Here is a 14,320-nt window from a genome sequence, read left to right as displayed (position 1 = left end):
GGGCCTCACGCCCTTGATACGTGGTCGGTTTGTTGCTCCGCTCCGCTCCCCTGCCTCCCCCTGGTGGGGTGGAAGCGTCTCCTGCCGGGAGAGGCGCGCCGCCCTTGTACCGTGGTTTTTTTAACGCGCCGTAGGGTCCCGCGCTCTCCCTCCGCTCGCGAGACGTGATTCCCCTCCTGGCGGGGCCTCACGCCCTAGACACGTGGTCGGTGTGCTGTTCCGCTCCGCTCCCCCGCCTCCCCCGGCTGGGGTGGGAGCGTCTCCTGCCGGGAGAGGCGCGCCGCCCTTGTACCGTGGTTGTGTTAACGCTCCGTGGGGTCCTGCGCTCTCCCTCCGCTCGCGAGACATGTTTCCCCTTCTGGTGGGGCCTCACGCCCTTGATATGTGGTCGGTTTGTTACTCCGCTCCGCTCCCCCGCCTCCCCCGTTTGGGGTGGAAGCGTCTCCTGCCGGGAGAGGCGCGACGCCCTTGTACCTCGGTTGTGTTAACGCGCCGTGGGGTCCCTCGCTCTCCCTCCGCTCGCGAGACGTGATTCTCCTCCTGGTGGGGCCTCACGCCCTTGATACGTGGTCGGTTTGTTTCTCCGCTCCGCTCCCCCGCCTCCCCCGGCTGGGGTGGAAGCTTCTCCTGCCGGGAGAGGCGCGCCGCCCTTGTACCGTGGTTGTTATAACGCGCCGTGGGGTCCCGCGCTCTTCCTCCGCTCGCGAGACGTGATTCCCCTCCTGGCGGGGCCTCACGCCCTTGACACGTGGTCGGTGTGCTGCTCCGCTCCGTTCCCTCGCCTCCCCCGGCAGGGGTAAAAGCGTCTCCTGCCGGGAGAGGCGCGCCGCCCTTGTACCGTGGTTGTTTTAACGCGCCGTGGTGTCCCGCGCTCTCCCTCCGCTCGCGAGACGTGATTCCCCTCCTGGCGGGGCCTCACACCCTTGACACGTGGTCGGTGTGCTGCTCCGCTCCGCTCCCCCGCCTCCCCCGGCTGGGGTGGAAGCGTCTCCTGCCGGGAGAGGCGCGCCGCCCTTGTACTGTGGTTGTGTTAACGCTCCGTGGGGTCCTGCGCTCTCCCTCCGCTCGCGAGACGTGATTCCCCTTCTGGCGGGGCCTCACGCCCTTGATACGTGATCGGTTTGTTGCTCCGCTCCGCTCCCCCGCCTCCCCCGGCTGGGGTGGAAGCGTCTCCTGCCGGGAGAGGCGCGCCGCCCTTGTACCTCGGTTGTGTTAACGCGCCGTGGGGTCCCACGCTCTCCCTCCGCTCGCGAGACGTGATTCCCCTTCTGGCGGGGCCTCACGCCCTTGATACGTGGTTGGTTTGTTGCTCCGCTCCGCTAACCCCCTCCTCCGGCAGGGGTGGAAGCGTCTCCTGCCGGGAGAGGCGCGCCGCCCTTGTACCGTGGTTGCTTTAACGCGCCGTGGGGTCCCGCGCTCTCCCTCCGCTCGCGAGACGTGACCTCCTCCGGCAGGGGTGGAAGCGTCTCCTGCCGGGAGAGGCGCGCCGCCCTTGTACCGTGGTTGCTTTAACGCGCCGTGGGGTCCCGCGCTCTCCCTCCGCTCGCGAGACGTGATTCCTCTCCTGGCGGGGCCTCACGCCCTTGACACGTGGTCGGTGTGTTGCTCCGCTCTGCTCCCCCGCCTCCCCCGGCTGGGGTGGAAGTGTCTCCTGCCGGGAGAGGCGCGCCGCCCTTGTACCGTGGTTGTGTTAACGCTCCGTGGGGTCCTGCGCTCTCCCTCCGCTCGCGAGACGTGATTCCCCTTCTGGCGGGGCCTCACGCCCTTGATACGTGGTCGGTTTGTTGCTCCGCTCCGCTCCCCCGCCTCCCCCGGCTGGGGTGGAAGCGTCTCCTGCCGGGAGTGGCGCGCCGCCCTTGTACCGGGGTTGTTTTAACGCTCCGTGGGGTCCTGCGCTCTCCCTCCGCTCACGAGACGTGATTCCCCTCCTGGTGGGGCCTCACGCCCTTGATACGTGGTCGGTTTGTTTCTCCACTCCGCTCCCCAGCCTCTCCCAGCTGGGGTGGAAGCGTCTCCTGCCGGGAGAGGCGCGCCGCCCTTGTACCGTGGTTGTGTTAACGCTCCGTGGGGTCCTGCACTCTCCCTCCGCTCGCGAGACGTGATTCCCCTTCTGGCAGGGCCTCACGCCCTTGATACGTGGTCGGTTTGTTGCTCCGCTCCGCTCCCCTGCCTCCCCCTGGTGGGGTGGAAGCGTCTCCTGCCGGGAGAGGCGCGCCGCCCTTGTACCGTGGTTTTTTTAACGCGCCGTAGGGTCCCGCGCTCTCCCTCCGCTCGCGAGACGTGATTCCCCTCCTGGCGGGGCCTCACGCCCTAGACACGTGGTCGGTGTGCTGTTCCGCTCCGCTCCCCCGCCTCCCCCGGCTGGGGTGGGAGCGTCTCCTGCCGGGAGAGGCGCGCCGCCCTTGTACCGTGGTTGTGTTAACGCTCCGTGGGGTCCTGCGCTCTCCCTCCGCTCGCGAGACATGTTTCCCCTTCTGGTGGGGCCTCACGCCCTTGATATGTGGTCGGTTTGTTACTCCGCTCCGCTCCCCCGCCTCCCCCGTTTGGGGTGGAAGCGTCTCCTGCCGGGAGAGGCGCGACGCCCTTGTACCTCGGTTGTGTTAACGCGCCGTGGGGTCCCTCGCTCTCCCTCCGCTCGCGAGACGTGATTCTCCTCCTGGTGGGGCCTCACGCCCTTGATACGTGGTCGGTTTGTTTCTCCGCTCCGCTCCCCCGCCTCCCCCGGCTGGGGTGGAAGCTTCTCCTGCCGGGAGAGGCGCGCCGCCCTTGTACCGTGGTTGTTATAACGCGCCGTGGGGTCCCGCGCTCTTCCTCCGCTCGCGAGACGTGATTCCCCTCCTGGCGGGGCCTCACGCCCTTGACACGTGGTCGGTGTGCTGCTCCGCTCCGTTCCCTCGCCTCCCCCGGCTGGGGTGGAAGCGTCTCCTGCCGGGAGAGGCGCGCCGCCCTTGTACCGTGGTTGTGTTAACGCTCCGTGGTGTCCTTCGCTCTCCCTCCGCTCGCGAGACGTGATTCCCCTTCTGGCGGGGCCTCACGCCCTTGATACGTGATCGGTTTGTTGCTCCGCTCCGCTCCCCCGCCTCCCCCGGCTGGGGTGGAAGCGTCTCCTGCGGGGAGAGGCGCGCCGCCCTTGTACCTCGGTTGTGTTAACGCGCCGTGGGGTCCCACGCTCTCCCTCCGCTCGCGAGACGTGATTCCCCTTCTGGCGGGGCCTCACGCCCTTGATACGTGGTTGGTTTGTTGCTCCGCTCCGCTAACCCCCTCCTCCGGCAGGGGTGGAAGCGTCTCCTGCCGGGAGTGGCGCGCCGCCCTTGTACCGTGGTTGTTTTAACGCGCCGTGGGGTCCCGCGCTCTCCCTCCGCTCGCGAGACGTGATTCCTCTCCTGGCGGGGCCTCACGCCCTTGACACGTGGTCGGTGTGTTGCTCCGCTCTGCTCCCCCGCCTCCCCCGGCTGGGGTGGAAGTGTCTCCTGCCGGGAGAGGCGCGCCGCCCTTGTACCGTGGTTGTGTTAACGCTCCGTGGGGTCCTGCGCTCTCCCTCCGCTCGCGAGACGTGATTCCCCTTCTGGCGGGGCCTCACGCCCTTGATACGTGGTCGGTTTGTTGCTCCGCTCCGCTCCCCCGCCTCCCCCGGCTGGGGTGGAAGCGTCTCCTGCCGGGAGAGGCGCGCCGCCCTTGTACCGGGGTTGTTTTAACGCGCCGTGGGGTCCCGCGCTCTTCCTCCTCTCGCGAGACGTGATTCCCCTTTTGGCGGGGCCTCACGCCCTTGATACGTGGTCGGTTTGTTTCTCCGCTCCGCTCCCCCCCTTCCCCGGCTGGGGAGGAAGCGTCTCCCGCCGGGAGAGGCGCGAAGCCCTTGTACCATGGTTGTGTTAAGGCGCCGTGGGGTCCCGCGCTCTCCCTCCGCTCGCAGGACGTGATTCCCTTTCTGGCGGGGCCTCACGCCCTTGACACGTGGTCGGTTTAATGCTCCGCTCCGCTCCCCTGCCTCCCCCAGCTGGGGTGGAAGCGTCTCCGGCCGGGAGAGGCGCGCCGCTCTAGTACCGTGGTTGTGTTAACGCTCCGTGGGGTCCTGCGCTCTCCCTCCGCTCGCGAGACGCAATTCCCCCTTTGATGGGGCCTCAAGCCCTTGACACGTGGTCAGTTTTCTGTTCTGCTCAATCTAATCACACCAAAAGGGCTGTGCAGTTCTCCCGGCGGGAGAGCCTTGCACTCGAGTTGGACGTAGAATCGGTACTCACCGACATTACTACTACTACCTCAAGGGGGTGAGGACCCAGGCAGCGGAGAAGCTTGAGGAGCGAGAGAAGGAAGAGAAACCGACCACGTGTCAAGGGCGTGAGGCCCCACCAGAAGGGGAATCACCTCTCGCGAGCGGAGGGAGAGCGCACGACCCCACGGAGCGTTAACACAACCACGGTACAAGGGCGGCGCGCCTCTCCCGGCAGGAGACGCTTCCACCCCAGTTGGGGGAGACGGGGGAGCGGAGCGGAGCAACACACCGACCACGTGTCAAGGGCGTGAGGCCCCGCCAGGAGGGGAATCACGTCTCGCGAGCGGTGGGAGAGCGCGGTACCCCACGGCGCGTTAAAACAACCAAGGTACAAGGGCGGCGCGCCTCTCCCGGCAGGAGACGCTACCACCCCAGCCGGCGGAGGCGGAGGAGCGGAGTTAAGCAACAAACCGACCACGTATCAAAGGCGTGAGGCCCCGCCAGAAGGGGAATCACGTCTCGCGAGCGGAGGGAGAGCACGGGACCCCACGGCGCGTTAAAATAACCACGGTACAAGGGCGGCGCGCCTCTCCCCGCAGGAGACGCTTCCACCCCAGGAGGGGGAGACAGGGGAGCGGAGCGGAGCAACAAACCGACCACGTATCAAGGGCGTGAGGCCCCGCCAGAAGGGGAATCACGTCTCGCGAGCGGAGGGAGAGCGCAGGACCCCAGGGAGCGATAACACAACCACGGTACAAGGGCGGCGCGCCTCTCCCGGCAGGAGACGCTTCCACCCCAGCCGGGGGAGGCGGGGGAGCGGAGCGGAGCAACAAACCGACCACGTATCAAGGGCGTGAGGCCCCGCCAGAAGGGGAATCACTTCTCGCGAGCGGAGGGAGAGCGAGGGACCCCACGGCGCGTTAACACAACCAAGGTACAAGGGCGTCGCGCCTCTCCCGGCAGGAGACACTTCCACCCCAACCGGGGGAGGCGGGGGAGCGGAGCGAAGCAACAAACCGACCACGTATCAAGGGCGTGAGGCCCCACCAGGAGGGGAATCACGTCTCGCGAGCGTAGGGAGAGCGCGGGACCCCACGGCGCGCTAAAATAACCACGGTACAAGGGCGGCGCGCCTCTCCCGGCAGGAGACGCTTCCACTCCAGCAGGGGGAGGCAGGGGAGCGGAGTGGAGCAACAAACCGACCACGTATCAAGGGCGTGAGGCCCCGCCAGAAGAGGTATCACGTCTCGGGAGCGGAGGGAGAGCGAGGGACCCCACGGCGCGTTAACACAACCGATGTACAAGGGCGTCGCGCCTCTCCCGGCAGGAGACGCTTCCACCCCAACCGGGGGAGGCGGGGGAGCGGAGCGGAGCAACAAACCGACCACGTATCAAGGGCGTGAGGCCCCGCCAGGAGGGGAATCACGTCTCGCGAGCGGAGGGAGAGCGCAGGACCCCACGGAGCGTTAACACAACCACGGTACAAGGGCGGCGCGCCTCTCCCGGCAGGAGACGCTTCCACCCCTGCCGGGGGAGGCGGGGGAGCGGAGCGGAGCAACACACCGACCACGTGTCAAGGGCGTGAGGCCCCACCAGAAGGGGAATCACGTCTCGCGAGCGGAGGGAGGGCGCGGGACCCCACGGCACGTTAACAGAACCACGGCACAACGGCGGCGCGCCTCTCCCGGCAGGAGACGCTTCCATCCCTGCCGGGGGAGGCGAGGGGAGCGGAGCGGAGCAACACACCGACCACGTGTCAAGGGCTTGAGGCCCCGCCAGGAGGGGAATCACGTCTCGCGAGCGGAGGGAGAGGGCAGGACCCCATGGCGCGTTAACACAACCACGGAACAACGGCGGCGCGCCTCTCCCGGCAGGAGACGCTTCCACCCCTGCCGGGGGAGGTGGGGGAGAGGAGCGAAGCAACAAACCGACCAAGTATCAAGGGCGTGAGGCCCCGCCAGAAGGGGAATCACGGCTCGCGAGCGGAGGGAGAGCGAGGGATCCCACGGCGCGTTAACACAACCGATGTACAAGGGCGTTGCGCCTCTCCCGGCAGGAGACGCTTCCACCCCAACCGGGGGAGGCGGGGGAGCGGAGCGCAGCAACAAACCGACCACGTATCAAGGGCGTGAGGCCCCGCCAGAAGGGGAATCACGTCTCGCGAGCGGAGGGAGAGCGTGGGACCCCACGGCGCGTTAACACAACCGAGGTACAAGGGCGGCGCGCCTCTCCCGGCAGGAGACGCTTCCACCCCGGCCGGGGGAGGCGGGGGAGCGGAGCGGAGCAACAAACCGACCACGTATCAAGGGCGTGAGGCCCCGCCAGAAGGGGAATCACTTCTCGCGAGCGGAGGGAGAGCGAGGGACCCCACGGCGCGTTAACACAACCAAGGTACAAGGGCGTCGCGCCTCTCCCGGCAGGAGACACTTCCACCCCAACCGGGGGAGGCGGGGGAGCGGAGCGAAGCAACAAACCGACCACGTATCAAGGGCGTGAGGCCCCACCAGGAGGGGAATCACGTCTCGCGAGCGTAGGGAGAGCGCGGGACCCCACGGCGCGCTAAAATAACCACGGTACAAGGGCGGCGCGCCTCTCCCGGCAGGAGACGCTTCCACTCCAGCAGGGGGAGGCAGGGGAGCGGAGTGGAGCAACAAACCGACCACGTATCAAGGGCGTGAGGCCCCGCCAGAAGAGGTATCACGTCTCGGGAGCGGAGGGAGAGCGAGGGACCCCACGGCGCGTTAACACAACCGATGTACAAGGGCGTCGCGCCTCTCCCGGCAGGAGACGCTTCCACCCCAACCGGGGGAGGCGGGGGAGCGGAGCGGAGCAACAAACCGACCACGTATCAAGGGCGTGAGGCCCCGCCAGGAGGGGAATCACGTCTCGCGAGCGGAGGGAGAGCGCAGGACCCCACGGAGCGTTAACACAACCACGGTACAAGGGCGGCGCGCCTCTCCCGGCAGGAGACGCTTCCACCCCGGCCGGGGGAGGCGGGGGAGCGGAACGGAGCAACAAACCGACCACGTATCAAGGGCGTGAGGCCCCGCCAGAAGGGGAATCACGTCTCGCGAGCGGAGGGAGGGCGCGGGACCCCACGGCACGTTAACAGAACCACGGCACAACGGCGGCGCGCCTCTCCCGGCAGGAGACGCTTCCATCCCTGCCGGGGGAGGCGAGGGGAGCGGAGCGGAGCAACACACCGACCACGTGTCAAGGGCTTGAGGCCCCGCCAGGAGGGGAATCACGTCTCGCGAGCGGAGGGAGAGGGCAGGACCCCATGGCGCGTTAACACAACCACGGCACAACGGCGGCGCGCCTCTCCCGGCAGGAGACGCTTCCACCCCTGCCGGGGGAGGTGGGGGAGAGGAGCGAAGCAACAAACCGACCAAGTATCAAGGGCGTGAGGCCCCGCCAGAAGGGGAATCACGGCTCGCGAGCGGAGGGAGAGCGAGGGATCCCACGGCGCGTTAACACAACCGATGTACAAGGGCGTTGCGCCTCTCCCGGCAGGAGACGCTTCCACCCCAACCGGGGGAGGCGGGGGAGCGGAGCGCAGCAACAAACCGACCACGTATCAAGGGCGTGAGGCCCCGCCAGAAGGGGAATCACGTCTCGCGAGCGGAGGGAGAGCGTGGGACCCCACGGCGCGTTAACACAACCGAGGTACAAGGGCGGCGCGCCTCTCCCGGCAGGAGACGCTTCCACCCCGGCCGGGGGAGGCGGGGGAGCGGAACGGAGCAACAAACCGACCACGTATCAAGGGCGTGAGGCCCCGCCAGAAGGGGAATCACGTCTCGCGAGCGGAGGGAGAGCGCGGGACCCCACGGCGCCTTAACACAACCGAGGTACAAGGGCGGCGCGCCTCTCCCGGCAGGAGACGCTTCCATCCCGGCCGGGGGAGGCGGGGGAGCGGAACGGAGCAACAAACCGACCACGTATCAAGGGCGTGAGGCCCCGCCAGAAGGGGAATCACGTCTCGCCAGCGGAGGGAGAGCGCGGGACTCCATGGCGCGTTAACACAACCGAGGTACAAGGGCGGCGCGCCTCTCCCGGCAGGAGACGCTTCCACCCCAGCTGTGGGAGGCGGGGGAGCGGAACGGAGAAACAAACCGACCACGAATCAAGGGCGTGAGGCCCCACCAGGAGGGGAATCACGTCTCGCGAGCGGAGGGAGAGTGCGGGACCCCACGGCGCGTTAAAACAACCACGGTACAAGGGCGGCGCGCCTCTCCCGGCAGGAGACGCTACCACCCCAGCCGGCGGAGGCGGAGGAGCGGAGTTAAGCAAGAAACCGACCACGTATCAAGGGCGTGAGGCCCCACCAGAAGGGGAATCACGTCTCGCGAGCGGAGGGAGAGCACGGGACCCCACGGCGCGTTAAAATAACCACGGTACAAGGGCGGCGCGCCTCTCCCCGCAGGAGACGCTTCCACCCCAGGAGGGGGAGACAGGGGAGCGGAGCGGAGCAACAAACCGACCACGTATCAAGGGCGTGAGGCCCCGCCAGAAGGGGAATCACGTCTCGCGAGCGGAGGGAGAGCGCAGGACCCCAGGGAGCGATAACACAACCACGGTACAAGGGCGGCGCGCCTCTCCCGGCAGGAGACGCTTCCACCCCAGCCGGGGGAGGCGGGGGAGCGGAGCGGAGCAACAAACCGACCAGGTATCAAGGGCGTGAGGCCCCGCCAGAAGGGGAATCACTTCTCGCGAGCGGAGGGAGAGCGAGGGACCCCACGGTGCGTTAACACAACCAAGGTACAAGGGCGTCGCGCCTCTCCCGGCAGGAGACGCTTCCACCCCAACCAGGGGAGGCGGGGGAGCGGAGCGAAGCAACAAACCGACCACGTATCAAGGGCGTGAGGCCCCACCAGGAGGGGAATCACGTCTCGCGAGCGTAGGGAGAGCGCGGGACCCCACGGCGCGCTAAAATAACCACGGTACAAGGGCGGCGCGCCTCTCCCGGCAGGAGACGCTTCCACTCCAGCAGGGGGAGGCAGGGGAGCGGAGTGGAGCAACAAACCGACCACGTATCAAGGGTGTGAGGCCCCGCCAGAAGGGGAATCACGTCTCGCGAGCGGAGGGAGAGCGCAGGACCCCACGGAGCGTTAACACAACCACGGTACAAGGGCGGCGCGCCTCTCCCGGCAGGAGACGCTTCCACCCCAGCCGGGGGAGGCGGGGGAGCGGAGCGGAGCAACACACCGACCATGTGTCAAGGGCGTGAGGCCCCGCCAGGAGGGGAATCACGTCTCGCGAGCGGAGGGTGAGCGCGGGACCCCACGGCGCGTTAAAACAACCACGGTACAAGGGCGGCGCGCCTCTCCCGGCAGGAGACGCTTCCACCCCAGCCGGGGGAGGCGGGGGAGCGGAGCGGAGCAACAAACCGACCACGTATCAAGGGCGTGAGGCCCCGCCAGAAGAGGTATCACGTCTCGCGAGCGGAGGGAGAGCGAGGGACCCCACGGTGCGTTAACACAACCGATGTACAAGGGCGTCGCGCCTCTCCCGGCAGGAGACGCTTCCACCCCAACCGGGGGAGGCGGGGGAGCGGAGCGGAGCAACAAACCGACCACGTATCAAGGGCGTGAGGCCCCGCCAGGAGGGGAATCACGTCTCGCGAGCGGAGGGAGAGCGCAGGACCCCACGGAGCGTTAACACAACCACGGTACAAGGGCGGCGCGCCTCTCCCGGCAGGAGACGCTTCCACCCCTGCCGGGGGAGGCGGGGGAGCGGAGCGGAGCAACACACCGACCACGTGTCATGGGCGTGAGGCCCCACCAGAAGGGGAATCACGTCTCGCGAGCGGAGGGAGGGCGCGGGACCCCACGGCACGTTAACAGAACCACGGCACAACGGCGGCGCGCCTCTCCCGGCAGGAGACGCTTCCACCCCTGCCGGGGGAGGCGAGGGGAGCGGAGCGGAGCAACACACCGACCACGTGTCAAGGGCTTGAGGCCCCGCCAGGAGGGGAATCACGTCTCGCGAGCGGAGGGAGAGGGCAGGACCCCATGGCGCGTTAACACAACCACGGCACAACGGCGGCGCGCCTCTCCCGGCAGGAGACGCTTCCACCCCTGCCGGGGGAGGCGGGGGAGAGGAGCGAAGCAACAAACCGACCACGTATCAAGGGCGTGAGGCCCCGCCAGAAGGGGAATCACGTCTCGCGAGCGGTGGGAGAGCGAGGGATCCCACGGCGCGTTAACACAACCGATGTACAAGGGCGTTGCGCGTCTCCCGGCAGGAGACGCTTCCACCCCAACCGGGGGAGGCGGGGGAGCGGAGCGCAGCAACAAACCGACCACGTATCAAGGGCGTGAGGCCCCGCCAGAAGGGGAATCACGTCTCGCGAGCGGAGGGAGAGCGTGGGACCCCACGGCGCGTTAACACAACCGAGGTACAAGGGCGGCGCGCCTCTCCCGGCAGGAGACGCTTCCACCCCGGCCGGGGGAGGCGGGGGAGCGGAACGGAGCAACAAACCGACCACGTATCAAGGGCGTGAGGCCCCGCCAGAAAGGGAATCACGTCTCGCGAGCGGAGGGAGAGCGCGGGACCCCACGGCGCCTTAACACAACCGAGGTACAAGGGCGGCGCGCCTCTCCCGGCAGGAGACGCTTCCACCCCGGCCGGGGGAGGCGGGGGAGCGGAACGGAGCAACAAACCGACCACGTATCAAGGGCGTGAGGCCCCGCCAGAAGGGGAATCACGTCTCGCCAGCGGAGGGAGAGCGCGGGACTCCATGGCGCGTTAACACAACCGAGGTACAAGGGCGGCGCGCCTCTCCCGGCAGGAGACGCTTCCACCCCAGCCGGGGAAGGCGGGGGGAGCGGAACGGAGAAACAAACCGACCACGAATCAAGGGCGTGAGGCCCCACCAGGAGGGGAATCACGTCTCGCGAGTTGAGGGAGAGCGCGGGACCCCACGGTGCGTTAAAACAACCACGGTACAAGGGCGGCGCGCCTCTCCCGGCAGGAGACGCTTCCACCCCAGCAGGGGGAGGCAGGGGAGCGGAGCGGAGACACAAACCGACCACGTATCAGGGGCGTGAGGCCCCGCCAGAAGGGGAATCACGTCTCGCGAGCGGAGGGAGAGCGCAGGACCCCACGGAGCGTTAACACAACCGATGTACAAGGGCGTCGCGCCTCTCCCGGCAGGAGACGCTTCCACCCCAACCGGGGGAGGCGGGGGAGCGGAGCGGAGCAACAAACCGACCACGTATCAAGGGCGTGAGGCCCCGCCAGAAGAGGTATCACGTCTCGCGAGCGGAGGGAGAGCGCGGGACCCCACGGCGCGTTAACACAACCGATGTACAAGGGCGTCGCGCCTCTCCCGGCAGGAGACGCTTCCACCCCAACCGGGGGAGGCGGGGGAGTTTAGCGGAGCAACAAACCGACCACGTATCAAGGGCGTGAGGCCCCGCCAGGAGGGGAATCACGTCTCGCGAGCGGAGGGAGAGCGCAGGACCCCACGGAGCGTTAACACAACCGATGTACAAGGGCGTCGCGCCTCTCCCGGCAGGAGACGCTTCCACCCCAACCGGGGGAGGCGGGGGAGCGGAGCGGAGCAACAAACCGACCACGTATCAAGGGCGTGAGGCCCTGCCAGAAGAGGTATCACGTCTCGCGAGCGGAGGGAGAGCGAGGGACCCCACGGCGCGTTAACACAACCGATGTACAAGGGCGTCGCGCCTCTCCCGGCAGGAGACGCTTCCACCCCAACCGGGGGAGGCGGGGGAGCGGAGCGGAGCAACACACCGACCACGTGTCAAGGGCGTGAGGCCCCACCAGAAGGGGAATCACGTCTCGCGAGCGGAGGGAGGGCGCGGGACCCCACGGCACGTTAACAGAACCACGGCACAACGGCGGCGCGCCTCTCCCGGCAGGAGACGCTTCCACCCCTGCCGGGGGAGGCGAGGGGAGCGGAGCGGAGCAACACACCGACCACGTGTCAAGGGCTTGAGGCCCCGCCAGGAGGGGAATCACGTCTCGCGAGCAGAGGGAGAGGGCAGGACCCCATGGCGCGTTAACACAACCACGGCACAACGGCGGCGCGCCTCTCCCGGCAGGAGACGCTTCCACCCCTGCCGGGGGAGGCGGGGGAGAGGAGCGAAGCAACAAACCGACCACGTATCAAGGGCGTGAGGCCCCGCCAGAAGGGGAATCACGTCTCGCGAGCGGAGGGAGAGCGAGGGATCCCACGGCGCGTTAACACAACCGATGTACAAGGGCGTTGCGCCTCTCCCGGCAGGAGACGCTTCCACCCCAACCGGGGGAGGCGGGGGAGCGGAGCGCAGCATCAAACCGACCACGTATCAAGGGCGTGAGGCCCCGCCAGAAGGGGAATCACGTCTCGCGAGCGGAGGGAGAGCGTGGGACCCCACGGCGCGTTAACACAACCGAGGTACAAGGGCGGCGCGCCTCTCCCGGCAGGAGACGCTTCCACCCCGGCCGGGGGAGGCGGGGGAGCGGAACGGAGCAACAAACCTACCACGTATCAAGGGCGTGAGGCCCCGCCAGAAGGGGAATCACGTCTCGCGAGCGGAGGGAGGGCGCGGGACCTCACGGCGCCTTAACACAACCGAGGTACAAGGGCGGCGCGCCTCTCCCGGCAGGAGACGCTTCCACCCCGGCCGGGGGAGGCGGGGGAGCGGAGTGGAGCAACAAACCGACCACGTATCAAGGGCGTGAGGCCCCGCCAGAAGGGGAATCACGTCTCGCGAGTGGAGGGAGAGCGCGGGACCCCACGGCGCGTTAACACAACCGAGGTACAAGGGCGTCGCGCCTCTCCCGGCAGGAGACGCTTCCACCCCAGCCGGGTGAGGCGGGGGAGCGGAGCGGAGAAACAAACCGACCACGTATCAAGGGCGTGAGGCCCCACCAGGAGGGGAATCACGTCTCGCGAGCGGAGGGAGAGCGCGGGACCCCACGGCGCGTTAAAACAACCACGGTACAAGGGCGGCGCGCCTCTCCCGGCAGGAGACGCTTCCACCCCAGCAGGGGGAGGCAGGGGAGCGGAGCGGAGACACAAACCGACCACGTATCATGGGCGTGAGGCCCCGCCAGAAGGGGAATCACGTCTCGCGAGCGGAGGGAGAGCGCAGGACCCCACGGAGCGTTAACATAACCACGGTACAAGGGATTTGCGCCTCTCCCGGCAGGAGACGCTTCCACCCCAGCCGGGGGAGGCGAGGGAGAGGAGCGGAGCAACACACCGACCACGTGTCAAGGGCGTGAGGCCCCGCCAGGAGGGGAATCATGTCTCGCGAGCGGAGGGAGAGTGCGGGACCCCACGGCGCGTTAAAACAACCACGGTACAAGGGCGGCGCGCCTCTCCCGGCAGGAGACGCTTCCACCCCTGCCGGGGGAGGCGGAAGAGCGGAGCGGAGCAACACACCGACCACGTGTCAAGGGCTTGAGGCCCCGCCAGGAGGGGAATCACGTCTCGCGAGCGGAGGGAGAGGGCAGGACCCCATGGCGCGTTAACACAACCACGGCACAACGGCGGCGCGCCTCTCCCGGCAGGAGACGTTTCCACCCCAGCCGTGGGAGGCGGTGGAGCGGAGCGGAGAAACAAACCGACCACGTGTCAAGGGCGTGAGGCCCCGCCAGAAGGGGAATCACGTCTTGCGAGCGGAGGGAGAGCGCAGGACCCCACGGCGCGTTAACACAACCAAGGTACAAGGGCGGGGCGCCTCTCCCGGCTGGAGAGGCTTCCACCCCAGCTGGGGGAGGCGGGGAAGCGGAGCGGAGCAACACACCGACCACATGTCAAGGGCGTGAGGCCCCGAGAGGAGGGGAATCACGTCTCACGAGCGGAGGGAGATCGCGGGACTACTACTACTCACCGACCGTGCCTCAAGGGCGTGATAACCCAGCCAGCGGGGAAGCTTGCCTTACGAGCGGGGGAAGGCTACGGGACCCCACGGCGTGTTAACATGATCACAGCACAAGGGCGGCGCGCCTCCTCTCCCGGCAGGAGACGCTTCCATACCAGCTATGAGAGCGATCAGAGCGGGACAAGAACAAACTGCTTACGTTTCAAGGGCGTGAGGCACTACCGGAAGGGGAATCACGTCTTAGGAGAGGAGGTAGAGTGCGGGACGAGAC

This window comes from Scylla paramamosain, chromosome 36 (assembly GCF_035594125.1).
Source record: "Scylla paramamosain isolate STU-SP2022 chromosome 36, ASM3559412v1, whole genome shotgun sequence".
Lineage (NCBI taxonomy): Eukaryota > Metazoa > Arthropoda > Malacostraca > Decapoda > Portunidae > Scylla > Scylla paramamosain.
Note: the sequence above shows the minus strand (reverse complement) of the source record.